The 24,119-nt window shown below is 42.9% G+C and overlaps 1 protein-coding gene across 1 annotated transcript in view; it reads left to right on the top strand.

The window, feature by feature from the left end:
• fndc5a (fibronectin type III domain containing 5a) overlaps positions 1-24,119 on the top strand; it is a 124,208-nt gene that overhangs the window by 21,053 nt on the left and 79,036 nt on the right. The gene's annotated exons all lie outside the window — the stretch shown is intronic.

Genomic DNA, 24,119 nt, shown 5'->3' with positions numbered 1-24,119 from the left:
TTTCTCTTTTTTTATTACCTGACTAACCCAAGTTACTTCAACCATTGATTCAAAGGCTCATTTTCTCAGAGCCACTTACTCCTCCCCAGCTTTAACTTGGCCCCATTCCTGATTCTGCAGCGATGTCTCCTTATTTAATTTAATTATTTTAATTCCTCCCACAACTGTTGGCATTCTTCCAAGACATTACGAGTTGCTGCTGCATGAATTTCGCTTTCTCTGAATTATGGCATATTCAGCTATTAACTTCTCAATGAACTTCTCCCTTACTTTTATATAGAGTCTTACTGTCTTTTCAATATGCTATTAAGTATCATCATATTTAGCCTCAGGGTGGAGGAGCAACACCTCATATTGCGTCTGGGCAGCATCGAACCTAATGGCATGAACATTGGATTTTCCTCCGGTAAAATTTTTTCCCTCTCCCCACTCCTACCTCTTCTCATCTGCCTATCACCTCCCCCTTGGTCTTCACCTCCTTCCCTTTCTCTTATGGTCTAATCTCCTGTCCTATCAGATTCCTTCTTCTCCAGCATTTTCCCCTTCCTACCCACCTGGCTTCACCTCTCGCAGTCTAGCTAGTCCTCCTTCCCCTCCACCGACCTTTTTTATTCTGGCGTCTTCCTCCTTCCTTTCCAGTTCTGAAGAAGAGTTTCGAACTGAAGCATTGGCTTTTTGTTTCTTTCCATAAGTAGGAGATATGTATCTGTATTGTATTTTTTGTTGTGTGTTTATCGTGAGTAGTTAATCACATGGATTGAGGCACAGTCCAAGAGAAGAGTTTAATTATGTAGTCATGCTTTGTCTTTACACCAGTCTAGTTTGGGTGGAGCTGGAGAGTGGGCAGGGTGATCTCTTTTTGTAGACCGCTTTAATATACCTAAGTACGCTTGAATACATTTGAATTTGCTAAATAGGCTTAAGTATCTTCAAACACTGTTTATTTTGTTATGCCGCTAGTTTTAGTTTTTGGAGTTTTCATTGTTTTAAGATTGTTTGGTTTGCTAGTTTCTTAAATGATCGAAAGTATTCTTTGATTTTGGAACCTAGTTATTTGATGGATAGCATATTGTGCAGGATCAACCACATCCCCCCCCCCAAACCATGCTTATAGGTTTCAAAGGTATATTTAATGTATACAATATACATCCTGAAATGCTTTTTCATCACAAACATCCACAAAACAGAGGAGTGTCCCCAAAGAATGAATGACAGTTAGATGTTAGAACCCCAAAGTCTCCCCCCAGCTCCCCTCCCTCCCATGCGTAAGCAGCAGCAAGCAACAATTTTCCCTTCCCCACTGGCAAAAAAGTACCCGCCACCAAGCACTCAAGCGTGCAGCAAAGCAACAGCAAAGACAAAGACTTGCAGTTACTCCAAAGTCTACTTGTTCACCCAGTATTCGACATACCGCAGGCTCTCTCTCTCCCTAATACAGGAGAAAGAGGCATCTCTGTTTCACAGTGAGAGGGGAGACATAACAAACAGCTCGCTGGTTTACGACGTTAAAAAGGTAAATAAGGTTGAAAGAGTACAAAGAAAATTAACAAGATTGTTGCCAGGTCTGGAGGGCATGAGTTGTAAGGAAAGATTGAATAGGTTAGGACTTTATTCATTCGAACGTAGAAGACTGAGAGGAAATTTGATAGAGATATACAAAACAATGAGATGTATAGATAGGGTAATGCAAGCAGCTTTTTCCACAGGGGCGACAACCAGAGGTGATGGGTGGAAGGAGTAAAGTTTAAGGGGAACATGAGGGGAAACTTCTTCTCTCAGAGGGTCATAAGAGTGTGGAATGAGCTGCCAGCATAAGTGGGGCATGCAAGCTCAATTTCAATGTTGAAGCGAAGTTCGGATTGGTACATGGATGGTAGGGGTACGGAGGACTATGGTCTCAGGGCAGGCCAATAGGTGTAGGCAGTTTAAATGGTTCAGCGTGGAGCCAGTTTCTGTGCTGTATTTCTCGAGTACTCTAAGCAGCTTTAATTCGTTTTCAAGTAACCGCTGAGTTCCTTCAGCATTTTGTGTGTGTTGCTCTGGATTTCCAATATCTGCAGAAAATCTGGTGTTTATCATATTTAATAACCAAGATTCATTGTACACAATAAGTATGCTTTCACCTTCTTTTATTTTCTTCTGAGAAATAAATTTGCTATTGATGCATTCTGTACTTCCTAAAACCATACATTAAAGAAAGGCAATTAGTGTTTGCAATGGTGGACATCAAAAATAAAATTGAAGACTGGAGTTTGTGCTGCACAGGAGATTTAATTTTACGTGCAGTCCCTCAGCAGGGTCCAGGCACCAAGAGTGTATCGAGGCAACCGAACCTGATGTCTGGACGACGATTTCTGCATTGGGCCAAGTTGGAAAGATGGGGTACAGGCCAGGTTGAGGTGGTGGGGCCCAGGAGCCAGAGCATTTTGAAGTGACTGAACCTGATGCTTGGATGATGTTTCAGGCACCGGGCCATGTTGAAGAAGTCAGGTTGTTGGGGCCCAGGGTGAGGGTTGGGCCGGTTCTGCTCGCTTTTCCATGACAATACTCAGCTCTCTAAGGGTCTATCTTTGGGAGCTTCCGTTCAGAACACTATTTGCTTACTCTTATTGTCTGCATGACTTGTTTTTTGAGAGCTTGACGGCCTTTATTTTAGTGGATTCCTTTGTGTTTCTTTGTTCTGTGGCTGCCTGCTAGGAGACGAATGTTAACTTTGTATAATATATACATCCTTTGATAATAAGTGTACTTTAAACTTTGAAACTTAATCTTTTTATTGTTAGTGGAACTGCAGGGTAGCATAGGGGTTAGCGTAACACTATTACAGTTCCAGCGGTCACCAAGTGGGGTTCAATTCCCATCGCTGCCTGTAAGTAGTTTGTATGTTCTGGCTGTGGCTGCATGGGTTTCCTCCCACAGGGTCAGGGTTAGTAAGTTGTGGGCACCAGACAACTGCTGATACTTTGGCTGACCCCACCTGATATTCGGACTGCGTTATTTGTTGATGTAAATGACGAGTTTCTCTCCATGTTTCGATGTATACATCATCATCATTATGTGCTGTGTCGTGTGACGTGGGTGACTGTAGTCTTTCCATGACAGCAATTGTTCTTAGCAGATTTTTCTGCCAGTGATTTGCCATTGTCTTCTTCTGGGCGGTGTCTTTACAAGACTGTTGACCCCAGTCATCATCAATACTATTCAGAGATTGCCTCCCTAGCATCAGTGGTCGCATAACCAGGACTTGTGATGTGCACCAGCTGCTCAAACCACCACCACCTGCTCCCATGGCTTCAAATGACCCTGATCCAGGGCGCTAAGCAGGTGCTACGCCTTACCCAAGGGTGACCTGCAGGCTAGCAGAGAGAAGGAGTGTCTTACTCCTCTTTTGGTAGAGACACATCTCCACCCCGTCATCCTGTCAATGTACACAGTATGTGGCAAATAAAGCTAATCACATCTTTATCTTAATTTGCAGTTGGGTTGTGAGATCCTCTAGTGATTCCTGTTATATCTTAGGAAAACCAAATTTGTTAAACCAAGTTGAGAGAAACCTTTAACATTCTCCATAATCTCCACACGTAACACTAGACAACAAATTTTTTTGAAAGTGTTGCTTCCTCAGAATTTTTTTTTGTTTATGATAGACCGCTTGATGCTGAATACAAATATAATTCCAGACTCTTTGTATCATGTAGAGATTTGGAGAAACAAAAATTTAACTTTTATTGAATATAATGCAGTTAATTGCATAATGGTGCTGGTGCTTTACAATAATTCAACTAAGCTAAAATGTTTTATTGATGATTTTCATTTGTACTCAGTGTCTGAGGCGTCTTGCTTAAGTGTCCAACAATAATCAGCCAGCACTGATGAATTCCAGTTGCCCTGATAACGTTTCTCCATGACCACAATGTCCTGGTGAAACCTTTCACCGTGCTTGTCACTGAAGGCGCCGAGACTTGCAGGAAAGAATTCTAACCGGGAATGCAAAAAGTGAGTCTTTAGTGACATGTTGCACTTCACGTTCTTTTATGCTTGATGCATGTTGGCAACCAGCTGCATGTAGTCTGGTGCTCTGTAGTTGCCAAGAAGATTTTCAGCAACATCTTTGAATGCCTTCCATGTGATTTTCTCCAGTCCTGTCTTTGATGACCTGTTTGATTGGTGGGCCAACAAAAATGTCTTCCTTAATCTTGGCATCAGTTACGCTGACTTCAATTATGAATTGAAATAACAAATATACGTGATTTCAAAAAAGCGGTGCATGATAGGGGAATTTCATGGCGATTTTCATGATCGGTGGCCCAAAATCCATAAGATATACAGTAATGCATGGATCTATTTCTTTTAGCACCCTTATCACTAATTATTGACTCAGTTTACACATGCATTTTGATTAGTTGCTCTCTCTTCAAAGTGAATATACACGTTAACTTCTTCTCTCTGTGTGTGCCTTTATTAATTTGATATGTTGTAGTACATCTGCAAGAAATTGACAATGAGTATGAACCTGAATATAAGTGAATATCACCAACTGTACCAATAGCTAGGAGATGACAGAATTCGGAGGAAGGGGGACAGTGAAAGTGAAGAGGGAGCCAATACAGAGAAGACAGTCATGGATGCTAGAAAAGGGTGTGTGAGCAACAGTGCAGAGTACACAGTGAAAAATGCACAGCTAACAACGCTAAAATAAAAATAACGTTATGGTGGCCTTAAGTGGGAAAGTTGATGAATTTGATAGTGAGGACTGGGAATCGTATATCGAGAGGGTCGAACTGTATTGTAATGCTAACAATGTGGATGAGGTAAAGAGAGTCTCCATACTTCTTAGCTTAATGGGTGCTAGAACGTCAGTCATTTGTGCAGCTTAGTGACTCCTGAAATGCCAGCAAGCAAGATGTTCGACAAAATTGTTGCAATTTTTCACTTGAGCCCACTAGTAATAGTTGAGAGACTTAGTTTTCACAAAAGGAAGCAGTCAAAGGATGAAAGCATTTCTGAATACATTGCAGAACTGTGCAAACTTTTCCAACACTGTGACTCTAGAGATGGACTTTCTGATGCAATAAGAGACAGGCTTGTGTGTGGCATGCATAGTCAAAGCTCTCAAAAGAGGTATTGTCAGAAAGAGACCTAACCTTAGAATGGGCATTGACTATATCATTAGAGACTGAAGTAAAGGATGCCCCAGAACTACAGAAAAAGAATTTAGAATGTGAAACGCACAGGCTGACCCTAAGTGGGGCAAAAAGCTATAAATGTTATTGATGTGGCAGCTCCTCCCATAATGCAAATGATTGTTGGCTCAAAGAAAAACTTTACAGAAGGTGTCACAGACAAGGCCATGCTGACAGAGTGTGCAGGTCGGACAAAAGGCACAGCCAAAGAGAAAAAAAAACACGCAGAGTGAAAAGTTTTCAACACAAAACTAAACAAGTGCATAAAGTGACTAAATGTGAAACTGAATCAGATAACACAGAGTCTGACAAAAGTGCGTTGTCATGCCTAGAACTGTATAGCATTACTAAAGCAGGTCATGAAATCACATGGATCACAACAGATGTGTCTGGTGTAAAACTGAAAATGGAGCTGATTACAGGGTCAGCTTTGTCTGTAATTTCAGCAGCTGACTACAACAAACTGTTTTCTAAGCTGCCTTTAGAAAAGACCTCATGATACAAAAAACCAAGAGAGGTGAAAAAGTGTCTCCCAAAAGTAAACTGAAAGTGAATGTGATGTACGGAGGCCAGATACAGCAATTAGAACTTTATGAGTTGAAAAGTGGGGGTCAGCCATTTTTGGATGTGAATGGTTGAGAAAAATCCAACTAGACTGGCACACAATCAAAGCTCTCGATGTATCATCGACAGGCAATGGCCACCCAAATGGTAGCACTAACCAGAGACTGTCACAGCTGCTTAACGGTAATAAGAACGTGTTTGAGAAGGGGATTGGTAAACTCAAAGGCATGAAGACCAGAATTAAACTGGATGAAACAACAGCACCCAGATTCCAAAAGGTGCATCCAGTGCCATACGCACTACATCCTAAAGTGGATGCTGAATTTCAAAGCTTGGAGGCTTCTAGCTTTCTCTCCAAGGTTGAGTTGGGCGATTGGGCCCTGCCCATTGTCCCAGTGATCAAGGATGGGAAGGCTGGAGCTGTTCACTTGCGCAGGAACTTCACAGTGAGAATCAACCGTGCAGTGTTCTCTGCCGCAAATAGAAGACATCCTTGTATCTTTAGCAGGTGGGGAGAGGTTTTCAAAGAATGACTTGTCACAAACCTATCTGCAAATGGAGATTGAGGAGTCAAGCAGGAAACTCATCTCAATCAATACTCACAAGGGACTGTTCCAGCATAATTGTCTTGTTTTTGGCGTCGCATCAGCTCCAGCAATTTGGCAAAGAGCAATGGGCCAAGTGCTCCAAGATATCCAGGAACACAATGTTACCTTGGTGACATCACCATGACTGGCAAGAACCTTGGTAAAGTGCTGACCAGGCTGAGTGAGACAAATGTGAGTTTTTCAAGAATGAAATCTCATATTGTAGACATTTCATTGACAAGCATGGCTTACACAAGTCACAAGAAAAGATTGAAGCAGTGTGGCAGACACCCAAACTGGAAATTGTGTCACAGCTCAGGTCATACCTGGGCCTTGTAAACTACTACTACTAGTTTCTTCTAAATCTTGCTGCAGTGCAGCACCCATTGAATGCATTGTTACAAACAGGAGCAAAGTGGGGATGGTCGGAAAAATGTGATAAAGCATTCAAGGAAACAAAGAGACTAATAACGTCTGATGAACTGCTCACCCATTATGACCCATCCCTGCCCATCAGACTGGTGTGTGGCATGTCCTCTTAAGGTATTGGTGTTGTTTTGTCACACCAGTTGAAAGATGGATCTGAATGGTCAATTGTATTTGATTTAAGATCACTGATGTACGCAGAATGCAACTATGCACAGATCGACCGACAGGCCCGTAATCTAGTATGAGGAGTACTACCATCATCTCTGTGGATCAAATTCTACTTAAGTGGCAGACCACCAACCCCTTGTGTCCATTTTGAATCCCAGGAAGGGAATCCCAGTGATGTTTGCTACCCAGTTACAGCGTTGGACACTTTTCCTAGGAGCCCACTCTTATGACCCAGAGTTCAAGGGTACCAGACAACACAGCAACACTGATGGCTTGTCGCATCTTCCACTGTTGGCAACTGAAGAAGAAAACTCTTCATTCTGTGACCCAACAAAGGTGCTCTACACAGCACTGGTGGACCAGCTGCCAGTACAAATTCTGAAATTCAAATAGAAACAAGGAATTCTTTTTTCCTCCAAAAATACTTTATTCAGAAATATTACAAAATAAAGTTACAATATTTACAATAAAATAAAATTATTAATGATAAACATCCAGGTGGTGACTCTCATTCCTTTACCGAAGTTCCTTTACGGGCTATACATTTTCAGCCATTCCTGGGGCACCATGTTGACTCATCTATCCACACCGCTGATGAGGGTTATTCTCCCCACCTGACCCCTCCCACTTCTGCGGGCGATGAACCTTAAACTGTGGTCCTTCCCCAACGGGCCTTCACGGTGGCTGCACCAAGCTTGAGTGCGTCCCTCAGCACGTACTCCTGCAGGCGAGAACATGCCAGCAATCAAGGAACGGCCCAACGTTGTCAAAATTCTGTGACATCACCATGCAATGATGGCCAGCTCATGATATTCCTGATTCCAGAGTTCTCAGAGTGATGGGACTGACTGTATTTCACAGAATGCTGATGTGTGGATCTTGTGTTGTGGTTCCTTCTAAATTGTGCACCAGAGTGTTAGAAAATCTACGTGACGGACATCTAGGTACAGTCAAGATGAAGAGTCTCAACTGGAGCTATGTGTGGTGGCCGGGAGTACATAGACAGATTGAAGTCTTGACCAAAAACTGATTGGGTTGCCACAAAGTTCATAATGCACCCCCACAGACACCATTACACCCATGGAAGTGGTTGTCCTCGCTATAGCAAAGAGTGCATATTAACTTCTCTGGGCTATTCATCGATCCCATGTCTCTGATTGCTGTGAATGTTCATTCGAAATGGCCTGAAGTCACAGCAATGAAGTCGACCACATCAGAAGAGACTGTTTCCACTCTGAGGACTATTTTATCCAGAAATGGCTTACCAGAACAAACTGTGAGTGACAACAGACCACAATACAGTTCAGAAGAGTTCAGGCAATTCGTGGAGAAAAATGGCATCAAATGTTTCAAGTCAGTTCCTCACCACCCAGCGACGAATGGGACAGCTGAAAGGTTTATCCAAACCTTCAAGAAGTCCATTAAAGCTATGGACAAGGAGGACATTTCTCTCCAGCACAAGGTGGTCAATTCCCTTTTAGAGTATCAGAACTCTGTTCGTGCACTGAGGAACCAAACATCTGCAACGCAGATCTCCCATAGACCTCCTGAAACCAGACTTATGGAGGGAAGTGCAGAATAAACAGTTCAGCCAGTTGCCAAGTAAATCAGCAAGGAAGTCCTAGCGCCCGATTACTAAGACAAGTGGACACCCAGTAGGATAGCGACAAGAACCGGACCACTGATGCACACAGTGGATATTGGAGATCATGTGGACCAGATACTAGATGTTCAGCTAAAGAACACACCTGAGTCAACTGCATCCAACAAGACGGACGCATTACAGCCACCAGACTTACCTCTCAGTGATGATCATGCCACTGAAAGCAACGTGACACTGGCAACCGAGAAAGTTTCCTCTTTAATAAGACACCTGCCAAACCTAATGCCTCTTCAGAGGTTCAAAGGCACTATCCTGAAAGAAACAGAGCACCACCTAAAAGACTGAATCTTTAGTATAGTGGAGTTAGTTATGGCCTGTTATTGTGAAAGTGTGTTAATTTGAATATGTTTGTTAAAGGGAAATTGAATGTTTTGTTACAAATACAGTTTTATGTTACACTAATCTAAAGGGGGAGGAATTGTAATGTATAGTTCTATTTCTTTTAGCACAATGACTCCCCTTGGCACTAACTTACACATGCACATTTATTATTTTGCCCTCTCTGCAAAAAATACACAAGTTAACTTCTTCTCTGAGTGTGTGCCTTTATTAGACACAACACGCACCCAAACATATTCTGGAAGCAAAATCTTTGTTGTCCAGTGTTATTAAATACTGTTTCAGCAATGAAATCACATGCATTTATACTGTATGTAGTACCCTTCATATCAACTCTGTGACCCTGAGATGCTTAGCTGTCACAAGGATTACAAACAGGCAGCCAGTGCTTTCACAATGGGGCCCTACAAACAGCAACATAGTGGTATCAATAAATCTTTATCAGTGATCTTGACTGAAGGGCTGCCGCTGGCCAGAACTACCCTGCCTAGTGGATAGAAAGGAGTCTCTCACTTCTCTTGTGAACACTTCATTATTTATAATCAGAATTAAACAATCCTTAGTGGGCAGAAGCCTTTAAGCTTTTGTAAGTCTGTTGGAAGCCAGTGCTTAGCACCCATTTAATTTATATAATACGAGCCAGGCTCCTGATTTCTCATCTTTGCTGGGTTCAAGTGCCTTGCCAGCTTATCGCGTGGCATCTCAGTGAAGGACGGATGAATTCACCCAGCTGAGACAAACATGTTAATCCGGCTAGTGAACTACAGAAGATTTGCTCTTTTTTTCCCTCAGTGGTTAACGTGCACTTTGCTGGCAATAAGTATTTAATTGAGATGTTTTTTCAGAACTGCGCGATTATCATGCAGGTGGTTTAACCTCTCCTTCCAGATCAGTCGACCTATATAAGGAATCAGGCTGGTGAACGTTGTTATTCTCCCCATCTTTCACATGTACTTAGATACACAGTATTCCAGTGGACGTTTCATGAAGTCAGTTATGTCAGCGAGATATCTTTACTCCACTGCATTTGAGGGCAAGTTACTTTACATCAGTTAAGTTATTGCAGGTCAGTAACTTTAAATTCCTTGGCATGATCATATTGGTGGATCCCTCCTGGGATCAGCAGGTAAGTGCAATTACAAAGAAGGCATGACAGCGTTTCTACGTTCAAAGGTTCAGGGATCATTATCAAAGCATGCACCCATATACAACTCGGAGATTTGTCTTCTCCAGATAGCCACGAAACAAAGAAAGAACATGGAAGTCATTTGGAGAGAAACAGCAAACCCAGGCACCCCCCCCCCCAGAAAAAAACAGCATCCCAATCGGCAACTCCCATACCCCCTCCCCCCATGGCACAAAAAGAACAGAATCCCAGTCAGCAACCCCCATATCCCCCTTACCCCCCACACACAAAATGGAACAAGAACATCGATCCCCAACCCTTCCTCTCCGCACACAGAAAACTAACAGAACGCAACAAGAATATCAACCCCCAAACCCCCTCCCCTCACACAGCAAAACAGGAAGTCTTGTGCAGATACCTTCACTCATCTCAACACTGATTCCACAACCTATTGGTCTCACTTTCAAGGACTCTAAAACTTATGTTCTCAGTTTTATTTATTTATTTGTTTATTTATTTATTAGTTATTTTGTATTTACACAGTCTGACTTCTTTTGCACATTGGTTGTTTGTCTTTGTGTATAGTTTTTCGTCTATTGAAATGCCTTGTGCAAGGTTACTAATTAATTCTCACACAAAATTCTTCAGGAACTGAGCAGATCAGGTAGCAGCAATGTAGAGGAATAAACAGTCGATGTTTTGGGCCACGACCCTTCATCAGGACTGGGGAGGAAGGGGGAGAATAAGGTGTGAGAATAAGAAGGGGGGAGCTGATGGAGTACAAACTAGAAGGAGACAGATGGAGGGAGAGCGGTAGATGGAGAAAGAAGCTGGGGGGTGATAGGTGGGAAAGATAAAGCGCAAAAGAAGAGAAGAAGGAATCTGACAGGAGAGGAGAGAAAGGGCAAGAGGAGGGACACCAGGGGGAGCTGATAGCCAAGTGAGGAGAAGAGGTAAGTGTGGGGAAATAAGGGTGAGGAAGCCCATTGTTTTCCAGTCCTGATGAAAGATCTTGGCCCAAAATGTCAACTCTTTATTTCTCTCCATAAACGCTGTCTGACTTGCTGAGCTTCTTCAGCATTGTCTGTGTGAATTGAGTCATAGAGTCATTGAAAAATACAGCACAGAAACAGGCTCTTCAGGCCATTTAGTCAATGCTGAACAATTTAAGCTGCCTACTCCTATCGACCTGCACCGGGACCACAGCCCTCCGTACCCCTGCCATCCATGTACCTACCCAAACTTCTCTTAAACATCAAAAATAAACATGGACCACTTGTGCTGACAGCGCATTCCTCAATCATCACCCTCTGAGTGAAGAAATTTCCCTCATATTCCCCTTAAACTTTTCACTTTCCATCCTTAACCCATGACTTCTGGTTGCAGTCCCATCCAACCACTTTGGAAAAAGCCTGCTTGCATTTATCCTATTGATACCCCTCATAATTTTGTATATCAAATCTCCTCTCAATCTTCTATGTTCCAAGGAATAAAGTCCTAATCTATTCAATCTTTCCTTATAACTCAGGTCCTCCAGTCCCATCACCCCTACTTGGGCATAACTCCCATCACCTTTACTGGGGCATAATTCCCATTACCCCTATTGGGGCATAACTCACATCACCCCTTCTTGGGCATAACTCCCATCATTCTTACTGGGATGTAAGTCCCATCACCCTTAATCGGGACTAAGCCCTGTCACCTCCTACTGGGGAATAAGCTTCATCACCCCTTCTGGGACATGTCCCATCACCCTTACAGACAGACAGACATACTTTATTGATCCCGAGGGAAATTGGGTTTCGTTACAGCCGCACCAACCAAGAATAATGTAGAAATATAGCAATATAAAACCATAAGTAATTAAATAATAATAAGTTAATCATGCCAAGTGAAAATTAGTCCATGATCAGCCTATTGACTCAGGGTGTCTGACACTCCGAGGGAGGAGTTGTAAAGTTTGATGGCCACAGGCAGGAATGACTTCCTATGACGCTCAGTGTTATATCTCGGTGCAATGAGTCTCTTGCTGAATGTACTCCTGTGTCTAACCAGTACATTATGGAGTGGATGGGAGACATTGTCCAAGATGGCATGCGTCCTCTTTTCAGACACCACCATCAGAGAGTCCAGTTCCACCTCCACAACATCACTGGCCTTATGAATGAGTTTGTTGATTCTGTTGGTGTCTGCTACCCTCAGCCTGCTGCCCCAGCACACAACAGCAAACATGATAGCACTGCCTATCACAGACCCGTAGAACATCCTCAGCATCGTCTGGCAGGTGTTAAAGGACCTCAGTCTCCTCAGGAAATAGAGACGGCTCTGACCCTTCTTGTAGACAGCCTCAGTGTTCTTTGACCAGTCCAGTTTATTGTCAATTTGTATCTCCAGGTATTTGTAATTCTCCACCATGTCCACACTGACCCCTTGGATGGAAACAGGGGTCACCGGTGCCTTAGCCCTCCTCAGGTCCACCACCAGTTCCTTAGTCTTTTTCACATTAAGCTGCAGATAATTCTGCTCACACCATGTGACAAAGTTTCCCACCGTAGCCCTGTACTCGGCCTCATCTCCCCTGCTGATGCATCCAACTATGGCAGAGTCATCAGAAAACTTCTGAAGATGACAAGACTCTGTGATGTAGTTGAAGTCTGAGGTGTAGATGGTGAAGAGAAAGGGAGACAGGACAGTCCCCTGTGGAGCCCCAGTTCTGCTGACCACTCTGTCTGACACACAGTGTTGCAAGCGCACGTACTGTGGTCTGCCAGTCAGGTAATCAATAATCCATGACACCAGGGAAGCATCCATCTGCATCACTGTCAGCTTCTCATCCAGCAGAGCAGGGTGGATGGTGTTGAACGAACTGGAGAAGTCAAAAAACATGACCCTCACAGTGCTTGCTGGCTTGTCCAGGTGGGCATAGACACGGTTCAGCAGGTAGACGATGGCATCCTCAACTCCTAGTCAGGGCTGGTAGGTGAACTGGAGGGGGTCTAAGTGTGGCCTAACTATAGGCCGGAGCTGCTCTAGAACAAGTCTCTCCAGGGTCTTCATGATGTGGGAGGTCAATCCCACCGGTCTGTAGTCATTGGAGCCACTGGGGCACGACGTCTTCGGTACAGGAACGATGCAGGACGTCTTCTACAGCACAGGAACCCTTGGGAGACTCAGGCTTAGGTTGAAGACATGGTGAAGTACTCCACATAGCTGGGGAGCACAGGCTTTGAGCACCCTGGGGCTGACAACATCCGGGCCTGCAGCCTTGCTTGGGTGGAGACGTTTTAGCTGTCTTCTCACCTGTTCAGCTGTGAAGCCCACCGTGGTGGTTCCAGGTGTAGTCACGAGAGCAGGGTGGGGGACTGTGAGGAGGGGTAGGAGGGGAGAGTGGAGTATGTGTTGGTTGGGGGCCAAAAACAGATGAATCATGTGGGGGATGGGCAGGGGCCAGTGTCAAATCTGTTGAAGAACAGGTTAAGTTCGTTGGTCCTGTCCACACTGTCTTCAGCTCCTCTGTTGCTGGTTTGCTGGAACCCAGTGATGGTCCTCATCCCACTCCAGGCCTCTCTCATGTTGTTCTGCTGGAGTTTCCACTCAAGCTTCCTCCTATACCTGTCTTTAGCCTCCCTGACCTTGGCTTTCAGGTCCCTCTGTATTGTCCTCAGCTCCTCCCTATTTCCATCTCAAAACACCCTCTTCTTAGTGCTCAGGGTGTCCTTAATGTCTTTTGTTACCCATAGCTTGTTATTTGAATAACAAAGGACAGTTCTTGCCGGAACATTGCAGTCCACACAGAAATTGATGTAACTAGTGATGCACTCTATGAGCCCATCAATGGGATATAGAGTGCATGATAAACCCATCAATGGGGCAAATTACTGGGGCATAAACCCCATCACCCCAATGGGGCATAAGCTGCTGATCACCAGAGTCTAGAGTCACCAGAGGCTTGGGCCTTTCTTTCATGTTGTCCGCTGGTGTAGCCCATCTTCTTGGTGGATCCTTCCTCTCCCAGGGTTGAGGTCTTTAGAGCTTTTGTTGCCGTTTCTGTGGCACTGGGTTTTTTTTCCAGGATGGGGCTGCTAGTCCCATGGCCGACCTTTCTCCTGTCACAGTAGGGCCTGGAACCAACCAAGGTGGAAGTGATATTACAGTTAACACATACCAAATACTGCGGGAACTCAGCTGGTCAGGAAGCACCTATGGAGAGGAATAGACAGTCGATGTTTCAGGCTGAGACCCTTCATCAGGTCTGGGGGGGTGGGTAGAAACTAGAGAAAACAGGTGGTGGAAGGTGGGGTACATGGGTGGTGATGGAGGGAATGAAATGAGAAGTGATAGGTGAAAAATGTGAAGAGCTGAAGAAGAGGACAGGAGACAGGACTATGGTTGATTGTTTATTCATTTCCATAGATGCTGCCTTATCTGCTGAGTTCCTCCAGCATTTGGTGTGTGTGACTTGAGTTTTCCAGCATCTGCAGAATCCCCTGTGCTTGTGATATATAGTTACCTTGCTGTTCTCAGTCGATCCCCTCCCTAATTTACATCAGCTCCCCTTCTGACACTGCAGGCCTCTCCGGTGTTTTTCTAACACCTTCAACTGTGTGAAATAAGTACCATAAAGATCCTGAATATATTTGCACATTCCCTGTTAGCAAACAGGAAGGGAAACTGTTGTTGCTGTGTAACAGTTCAAATAACTTCCCCCGACACCTGCTCTGGTAATGGCAGTCCGATCGCAGTTGACAGGAGCAGACCGTGGTCCTCTTCAATCCAAAACTCTGTCAGTTCATAGGATTTTTATATTTTTATGTCGTTTAAAGATACAATGTAGAATAGGCCCTTCCTATCTTTCAAGCCCTGCTTCCCAGCAATCCCCCAACTTAACCCTAGCCTAATCACGGGTTAATTTACAATGACCAATTAACCTACTAACAGTACATCTTTGGGCTGTGGGTAGAAACTGGAACACCCAGAGGAAACCCACACAGTCATGGGGAGAATGTACAAACTCTTTACAGACCTGGTTTTCTGCGAACAATTCTTAAGCAAACATATGGACCTCAATCCTACTTAAGAGCCGATGTGGGCAAAACTCCAGACCACGACACACAAAGTTTGCAGAACAGCCGATCAGATTTCCTCCCCACATCACAACTGAGTTACCAAAATGATGTCCAGTCAGCTGATTGAAAAGGACACAAAGGCCAAGCATTTGGAGGACACACCGCAATCTACAGCGCACTGACGAAACACTTGCAAGTAAGTTGCTTAGATCAAAGAGCACTCAACCTAACAAGCATTTCAACAGTTTCAAGGACTCTGCGGTTTGATAGAACCATAGAACATTATGGCACAGAAACAGGCCTTTTGGCCCTTCTTGGCTGTGCCGATCCATTTTTCTGCCTAGTCCCACTGACCTGCACCTTTTCCACACGGTAGGCTTATTCAGAAAGTCAGAAGGCATGGGATCCAGGGAAGTTTGGCCAGGTGGATTCAGAATTGGCTTGCCAATGGGGTGTTAGCTTTCATAAGTCGAGGGATAGAGTTTAAGAGATGTGGTGTAATGATGCAGCTCTATAAAACTCTAGTTAGGCCACACTTGGAGTACTGTGTTCAGTTCTGGTCACCTCACTATAGGAAGTATGTGGAAGCATTGGAAAGGGCACAGAGGAGATTTACCAGGATGCTGCCTGGTTTAGAGAGTATGGATTATGATCAGAGATTAAGGGAGCTAGGGCTTTACTCTTTGGAGAGAAGGAGGATGAGAGGAGACATGATAGAGGTGTACAAGATACTAAGAGGAATAGACAGAGTGGACAGCCAGCGCCTCTTCCCCAGGGCACCACTGCTCAATACAAGAGGACATTGTTTTAAGGTAAGAGGAGGGAAGTTCAAGGGGGATATTAGAGGAAGGTTTTTCACTCAGAGGGTGGTTGGTGCGTGGAATGCACTGCCTGAGTCAGTGGTGGAGGCAGACACACTAGTGAAGTTTAAGAGACTACTAGACAGGTATATGGAGGAATTTAAGGTGGGGGTTTATATGGGAGGCTGGATTTGAGGGTCGGCACAACATTGTGAGCTGAAGGGCCTGCCCTGTGCTGTAATGTTCTATGTTCTATGTTCCTCCACACACCTCTCATCCATGTACCTGTCCAAGTTTTTCTTAAATGTTAGAAGTGAGCCCACATTTACCACTTTATCTGGCAGCTCATTCCACACTCCCACCACTCTCTATGTGAAGAAGCCCCCCCCCCAATGTTCCCTTTAAACTTTCCCCCTTCACCCTTAACCCATGTCCTCTGGTTTTTTTCTCCCCCTAGCCTCAGTGGAAAAAGCCTGCTTGCATTCACTTTATCTATACCCATCATAATTTTACATACCTCTGTCAAATCTCCCCTCATTCTTCTACGCTCTAGGGAATAAAGTCCTAACCTATTCAACCTATCTCTGTAACTCAGTTTCTCAAGTCCCGGCAACATCCTTGTAAACCTTCTCTGCACTCTTTCAACCTTATTAATATCCTTCCTGTAATTCGGTGACCAAAACTGCACACAATACTCCAAATTCAGCCTCACTAATGCCTCATACAACCTCACCATAGCATTCCAACTCTTATACTCAATACTTTGATTTATAAAGGCCAATGTACCATGTTTAACAATCTGTACGTTTTGCTCGTTTTCTGCCATTTTCATGATTTATTTCTTCTATTTGTGTGTTGGGTGCTTGATATTTATCTTGAACGGGTTCTGTGATGTTCCCTTGTTTTGTGACTGTCTGTGGGAAGATGAATCTCAGGGTTGTATACTGCATACATACTTTGATAATAAATGTTCTTTGAATTTTGAACTTGTTGACAGAAGGGCTCATTCCCCTCATAAATCAGACTTTACATTTACAACAGCACACCAAACCATAATGAATTATATGTGTCAAGATGTGATAACAAGTCGAGAAGACAAGGACTCGCCAGATACATAAGAAACATATAAAAATGGCCAATAGATTACACTGTTCCTTCATTTAACACTGCTTTATCATTGCCCTGTACTTAAATGTATTTGGAAATTCCTCCCGAAGTCTGCAATGATTTATAATCAGTAACCAGCTCCTAAGATGAATTTTCATCTCTCAGGACTCTCTGCTGCATTGCATTGATTTTAATTTTTGTACGGTCCTGCAGCAGTGTTTCTTAACATAAGTACAAAAATTATTAAAGCAATAATTCTTTTGTGACACAGTCACTAAGACTACTGGGTGAAAGGTATCCGGAATAAAATATGCCGGTATAACTGCATAGGGCCCACAGCCTCAATCACAAGGTTACTGTAACACATCAGTTTGCGCAGATAAAGATCCTTTCTGGAAAAGGTAAATTTATTTCACCACAAATAAGCAGCAGGTGATAGGAATGAAGAGATTTACTCATTAAAGAGTTGGAACAGTCTCAATAGGCTGAATGACTCGATGCTTTACTGAAGTTGTGAGGTGGAACATTACACAGGATTCAGACCATAAGAGATGGGAGCAGAATTGGGTCATTTAGCCTAGTGAGTCCACTCCATCATTTCATCATGGTCTCCTCCTTCCCTGTAACCTTTCACACCCTGACTAATCAAGAACCTATCAACCTCTGCCTTAAATACAAGATTCCTCAGAGGCACGTTGAAAAATCACTGTCCAGACACCTGAGACCAGTTTGACCCGTGTAAAATGATCTACCTGTATTGGAATCAGAACCACTTTGCTGCCGGTACGTGAAACATACTAGGAATGATTGTGGTTTGGTGCCAAGCACAAAACACAAGACTTTAACGTAACAGACAACACAATATTAAAAGATAACAGTGCAAACAGCTACGAGTAATCAAAAATTAGCAGAACACTCACATGTGCAGAATGGTCAATAAATGTGATCATGTGAACAGGCTCAATTGCTTTCAACGGAACAAGGATAGCGGGAAAGACCTTTTGTATGCCATGGACTCTTACCATTGACCGAGGTGTCCTTGGATCCCAGGTTGGGGACCCCCGATTAAACGGATGTTAGTGTGTTACAACTGAGTGAGCTTCGTTGTGAAGCTGGATAGCTTCAGGAAAGAAGCTTCAGAGATGACGTGTAGTCCTGGTGGTGGTAATGGACTTGCAGCATCTCCCTGAATAGCAACAGGCAGATGATTGATCGTAAAAGCAAGCGTAAGATTGTGGGGACATGTTTGTGGCTGTAAGAGGAACTTTTGTAAATGATGAGTGATTCTTTTCATCATTTCAATGATGAAATCATTCAAATCATTGGTGAATGATAAACGAAGTTCAAAGCAAATTTATTATCAAGGTATGTGCTGTGTATGTCACCGTATTAGGCCATAAGAGACAGGAGCAGAGTACTCATTCTTGTTAATGTAAATAATTAATTATGGTTATAGGTAAATATAGGTGAATTGCATATGTCCTCATGCTACTACGTGATATGTGTATACCTTTTGAAGAGATGTGACCTGTAGGGCTGTGGGCCTTGCGCTGCACAGCGGGATAAATTTAGCTAGACTCTATCACCTGGCTCAGATACTATGGGCCAAAAGTCCTCTTTCTGTGGTTAATTTTTTTAAATAATTATTTGCCAATCATTTCATTGCACCACAGTAGAGTAGTGATTAATGTGATGCTACTACAGCTCGGGGCATTCCAGAGTTCAAAGTTCATTTCTGCCAGTGTTCAGAAAGGAGTCTCTTTACGTCCTCCCTGAGGAATATGTGGGGTTTCCCTGGCTGCTTCAGTTCCCTCCCACAGTCTAGAGACACATTGTGTAGGTTAATTGGTCATTGTAAATTGTTCCGTGATTAGATTTGTGTTAATTGGGTTTGTCAGGGTTTACTGTCCTACTGTGGCTCAAAGGGATGGAAGGCCCTATTATTCTTTCTGTTCAGAATAATGACATTTTGCAACGGAGTCAGCCACGTCAAACACTTCTGTGCAAAACACTTCCTGCTAAAACTCCATCGTCATATCAAAGAACTACCTCTCAGGCCTGCACAGTCACGCACCTCGCAGCCTCCACCCAGCTAACTGGAATCATCTGTCAGTCGTTTCTAATTCATCACCTACAACCTATTTAAACCCAACTCTCCTTCACAGACCTTGTCCGCCCCTGGATCAAGCCAGCCTCAACCAGTGGCTCCTAGCCTTCAGCCAGCTTGTTATCTTAAGTATCTGTGTCCCTCTCTCACTTCGTGGCCCCTCATCGCTTGTTATTTTACAGTTCACTCAATGCTAAATCAACCCCACTGCTCTGAGTTTGGGTCAAGCCTCCTCTACATTTCCTGACACTATCAGGGCAATTCTGGTAGTTATTCTTTAAAGCAATCCATATTGAGCTAACACTATTGAGGGCGATGTCAATATAAAATCAAACTGACTATAATTGAGAATTGTCATTAAATATTGAACTCAAAGCAGAAAATTTTCGGATCACTCAGCCGGTCCAGCAGCGTCTGAGCAAAGAGAAATCAAGTTAGTGTTTTGTATCCATCATACTTCTTCAGAATGAGTAAGCTTTTTTTGAATTTTATTAGATATTACTTGTACATTTCCTCCCAACACTCTGGCCCCTAAGTCTAAGATCCAGTAGGTTAATGCTTGCATCATTGACTCCCCATTGATGCCTTCTTTGGACTGAAGATGATGTGACTCCACTGGATTTTGTGGGGCATGAGACCTCCATGCCCGAAGCATTGACTGGAAACCCCTGCCCTGGTGAGCATTCCTAGGTCTAATCCTCAACAACACAGGGTATTGAGCATCTGTATAGTTGGAGCTTAAAAATTAACGAGCTCGTGGGAAATGCTGGAATCTGAGTGGGTCACAGGGTGCTTGTGAGATGAGGTGAAGTCATAATCAACATGAAGAGCAGGAACTGGAGAACTTTTGAAGAATGAGCTAGAAGATGACTGACGGTCAGAAAACTGATCAAACACTTGGAAAATGTCCTGGATTATTGGAAAAAGTATTTGGTATTGAACACTGTCAAATATTTGGAAACATTTCTCCCCTCCCAGGGCTGTTGTAATGCTTTGTAACTTGAAAGCATTACACTAATTCAAGAGACGAGACGCGAGTCCGAAACCTGAGTCAAACTTTGTGTTTACTTTAAGTAAGGCATACACATATCATGTGGTAGCATAATGATGTATTTTTACATGTAACCACAATGAATTATTTAAGTGAACAAGAATGCTTACTCAAACTATATATATATATATATATATATATATACACACACACACACAAGATTACTCAAATATTATTGAAATATTAAATTCACAACAGATATCACCAAGCGTTTCTCAATATCCATGAGTCAAATTCAAGCATTACTAACAAAGCTTTTCCTTTCAAAAACTGAAGTAGTTTAAGATTTGTACCTGATTAGTTTTTATATCAACCAAAGTAGATATACATATTGAAACAAAAGTTTGAGCGGTGTAGATACTTCTTTTAAATCAGTTGGCCATAAGATATTGTTCGTTTGTTATGTGCTGTGTTGTATGACATGGGCGATCACGGTCTTTCCATGACTGTCATTGTCTTGGCGAATTTTTCTACAGAAGTGGTTTGCCTTGGCCTTCTTCTGGGCCATGTCATTACAAGACGGGTGACCCCAGCCTTTATCAGTACTCTAGAGATTATCTCCCTGGGGTCAGTGGTTGCGTAACCAAGACTTGCTGCTCATACGACCATCCACCACCTGCTCCCATGGCTTCACGTGACCCTGACCAGGGGGTGTGGGGGCTAAGCAGGTGCTACACTTTGCTCGAGGGTGACCTGCAGGCTGGTGGAGGGAAGGGGCATCTTACACCTCCTTTGGTACAGACATATCCACTCAGACATGGACACAGACAGAGGAGCATTATAAGGCCATTCAGCCTATCAAGTCTGTTAACCCATTCCATCATGGCTGATTTGTTATCCCTCTCAACCCCATTCCTCTGCCTTCTCCCTGCAACCCTGACTAATCAAGAACCTATCAACCTGTGCTTTAAATATACTCATTAACATAGCCTTTGTAGCCATCAGTGGTTGTGTAAACATTACAGTGTGAAATGTTACCACATGAAGCTGCATTCTGCTGTGAGATTAGGTATGGTTCTAATGGGAAAAACAATTTTAAGTCATAATATTGATCTATCACTACTGCCTGTCATCACTTTATATAGTCATTAAATGAAATTCCAAAGTGCACTTAGAACCAAAACTGTTTTTCACCAGGCAACAGCTGTGGCAAAGAAGCTAGACAAAAAGGCATTCAATTTCATGGATTTTTGTTATCCATGCAGTACATTCAATGGTTACAGTTCAACCCACCCTGAAATGACACAGTTTGCTAAGAAACAAGAGTAAATGTTCATCGTTCATCCAAAGAAAGTTTTATAGAGAAAAAAATCAAAAGAAGCTGAAAACAGCACTGGATGAGGTGATGTAGAATTGGGCATCTGCATAGTGTAATTTGCAAATTCTGAGAATATTATACTGTTTGAACCTCCTCCCTGATGAGAATGAGAAGAAGCTCCCTCATGGGCACTAGCCTCCCACCATCAAAGCATTCTTCAAAAGGCAATGCACCATGAAGGTGCCATCTATCATTAAGGGCCCTTACCATCCAGGCCATGCCCTCTTCTCACTGGTACAATCAGGGAAGAAGGCACAGGAGCCTGAAGGCACATATTCAACTTTTTAGGACTGCCATTAAATTTCTGAATGAACCATGAACCCATGAACATGGGTGGCATGCTAGCCTGGAGGGTAGCACCATGCTTTACAGTACAGGCGATCCGGGTTCAATTCCCATCACTGCCTGAGAGTTTGTACGTTCTGCCTCCCACAGTCCAATGGCGTACTGGTTGCTAGGTTATTTGGTCATTGTAAATTGTCCCATGATTAGGCTGGGATTAAACTGGGGGATTACAGGATGGAATGCCTTGAAGGGCTGTTAGGGATGATGCCACACTGTATCTCAATAAATAAATAAATAGATAAACAAACAAATACTACCTCACATTTTGCACTACTTATTCATTTTTATATTTCCTAATATGATGTATACTAAATTTTTTATGCATTGCACTGCACTGCTGCAAAAAAACAACAGATTTCACAATATATATCAGTGATAATAAAACTGATTCTGATCCTGAAAAAAATACCAATATTATTTTTACTTCTCTGAACTTTTAAATTGACTTAAGAAAGTGACTGAAAGTTTACTCTGTTCAGAATGGACTAACATGATTTTACTCTGTCCTGGACTGCTGAGACCAATAGAGGGCATTTCACGTGCAGAGCAAATAAGCAGTTTTATTGAGTTGCTCCATTGTTGGATCTGGATATATTAATGGGAAAATGGAAATCATAAAAATAGGAGACCAAAAAACATGGAGCAGAATTAGTCCATTTGGCCCATCGAGTCCACCCTGCCATTCAGTCATGGCTGTCCCTTTCTTCCCCTCAGTGAAAAGGGAAGCAGCTTGAAGTACGGCAACTGATTGCTTCACAAATTTGTTGCAATTGTATCTTCATTGCTTTGAAAGGATTGCACATATGGTGCAACACTAGCTGAGTTCGATTCTGAACTGCACTGTTCTTTGAAGTTGTGGAATCTGGAGCTTTCCCCACAGACTGAGATAAGAGCAAGTTGGGAATAGATGTGAGAAATGCATTTCACTTGTATATGTTAATAAAATTGAACTCAGGCAATTATAATAAATATTGCTGTACAGTGTAATCAGATTCTTTCATCACCGCTTTAATCTTTGGGGATACCAGTCCGCTCCAATTATAATCCCTTACTTTTAGGGCACACTTTAATAAGTGTAATCAAAATCTGATATAACCACTGCAATGTTAGGGCCATAGAGACATGAAACAAAATTTATACTGAATAAAACAATTAAAGAGAGTGGAAGCACTGTTCCTGAGACTCCTTAATCCATTAAGTTGCTAAGATACAAAACAGCTACAGTTACCTAAGATAGAAACAGGCCCTTCGCAGTTATAGTAGTCAATTCCCTTATCAATGTACATAACTGTCTTATGCAAGCCTCCAAACCCTACGACAAGGTGGTGATCCTCTTGTAGGTTCTTCCATGTCAGCTTATTTTTGAATTGTTACACTTTTAGTTTTAAAATGTGTATCCCAGAAGAAAGTATTATCTGAATCAAACTGGTCCAAAATATATAAATTAGAATAGATTAGTGGCACCTGCGACTGGGGTTGCACCCTGACCTCTATCTTAATGAAGTTTGCACATTCTGTCTCTATGAGCTCATGGTCTTTCTCCAGACTCTCCAGTTTATTCCTAAATCACAAAGTTACGTCCTCCTAGAAGAGCACAACCTTGCCATAGGGTTTGGGGGCTTGCATGCCTCAATGACCCAGTAAGATATATTGGCTGGAGTCAGGGTTTTATGCTTTGGCTCTTGGTAGGGTCATCCATGCCAAACAGGTCAAAGGTTAGAGGCCAGACTAAGAGTGGTCCACCGGTCCTCCAGGTTCAGGGGCTCTGCTCAGTGCTAACAACCCTGACTGGTAAAACAAAACTGTTACAGAAACAGCAATGAGGAATCCTTCTACATCTGAGAGACTGACTATAGTGAAAACCAAGAGGAATATACTGACATGCTGATGGAAGCCCTGAGCCCTGTCAGAGATGGAGGACCTTCATTGCTGCCCTACATGCCAGTGGCGTAACAGGCAGACTCTGACATGGAAGAAATATTAGCAAAAGAACAGAGGAATTTGATGCTGTGATGGCATTTTCAATGATTTCCCAGGACCATCTGGTAATGAAGCAAAAAGATGATGAGATATTGCTCTTGTAGATACCCAGGGGATGAATTATAACTAAACAGTAAAAAGTATGTTCTAAATAATGAAGTTCATAGACGAGAAACATTTACACATGTTGCAGTGAATTGATAAAGTAATCCAACATTACTTCAGGGCTAATTAAGATGCAGTTAAATTTTAATTTAATTTACTCTATTGTAAAATCAGCAAACTC

Source organism: Hypanus sabinus, chromosome 30, assembly GCF_030144855.1.
Source record: "Hypanus sabinus isolate sHypSab1 chromosome 30, sHypSab1.hap1, whole genome shotgun sequence".
Lineage (NCBI taxonomy): Eukaryota > Metazoa > Chordata > Chondrichthyes > Myliobatiformes > Dasyatidae > Hypanus > Hypanus sabinus.
The sequence above is the reverse complement of the archived record's forward strand: the minus strand, read 5'-3'. Positions and strand labels throughout refer to the sequence as shown.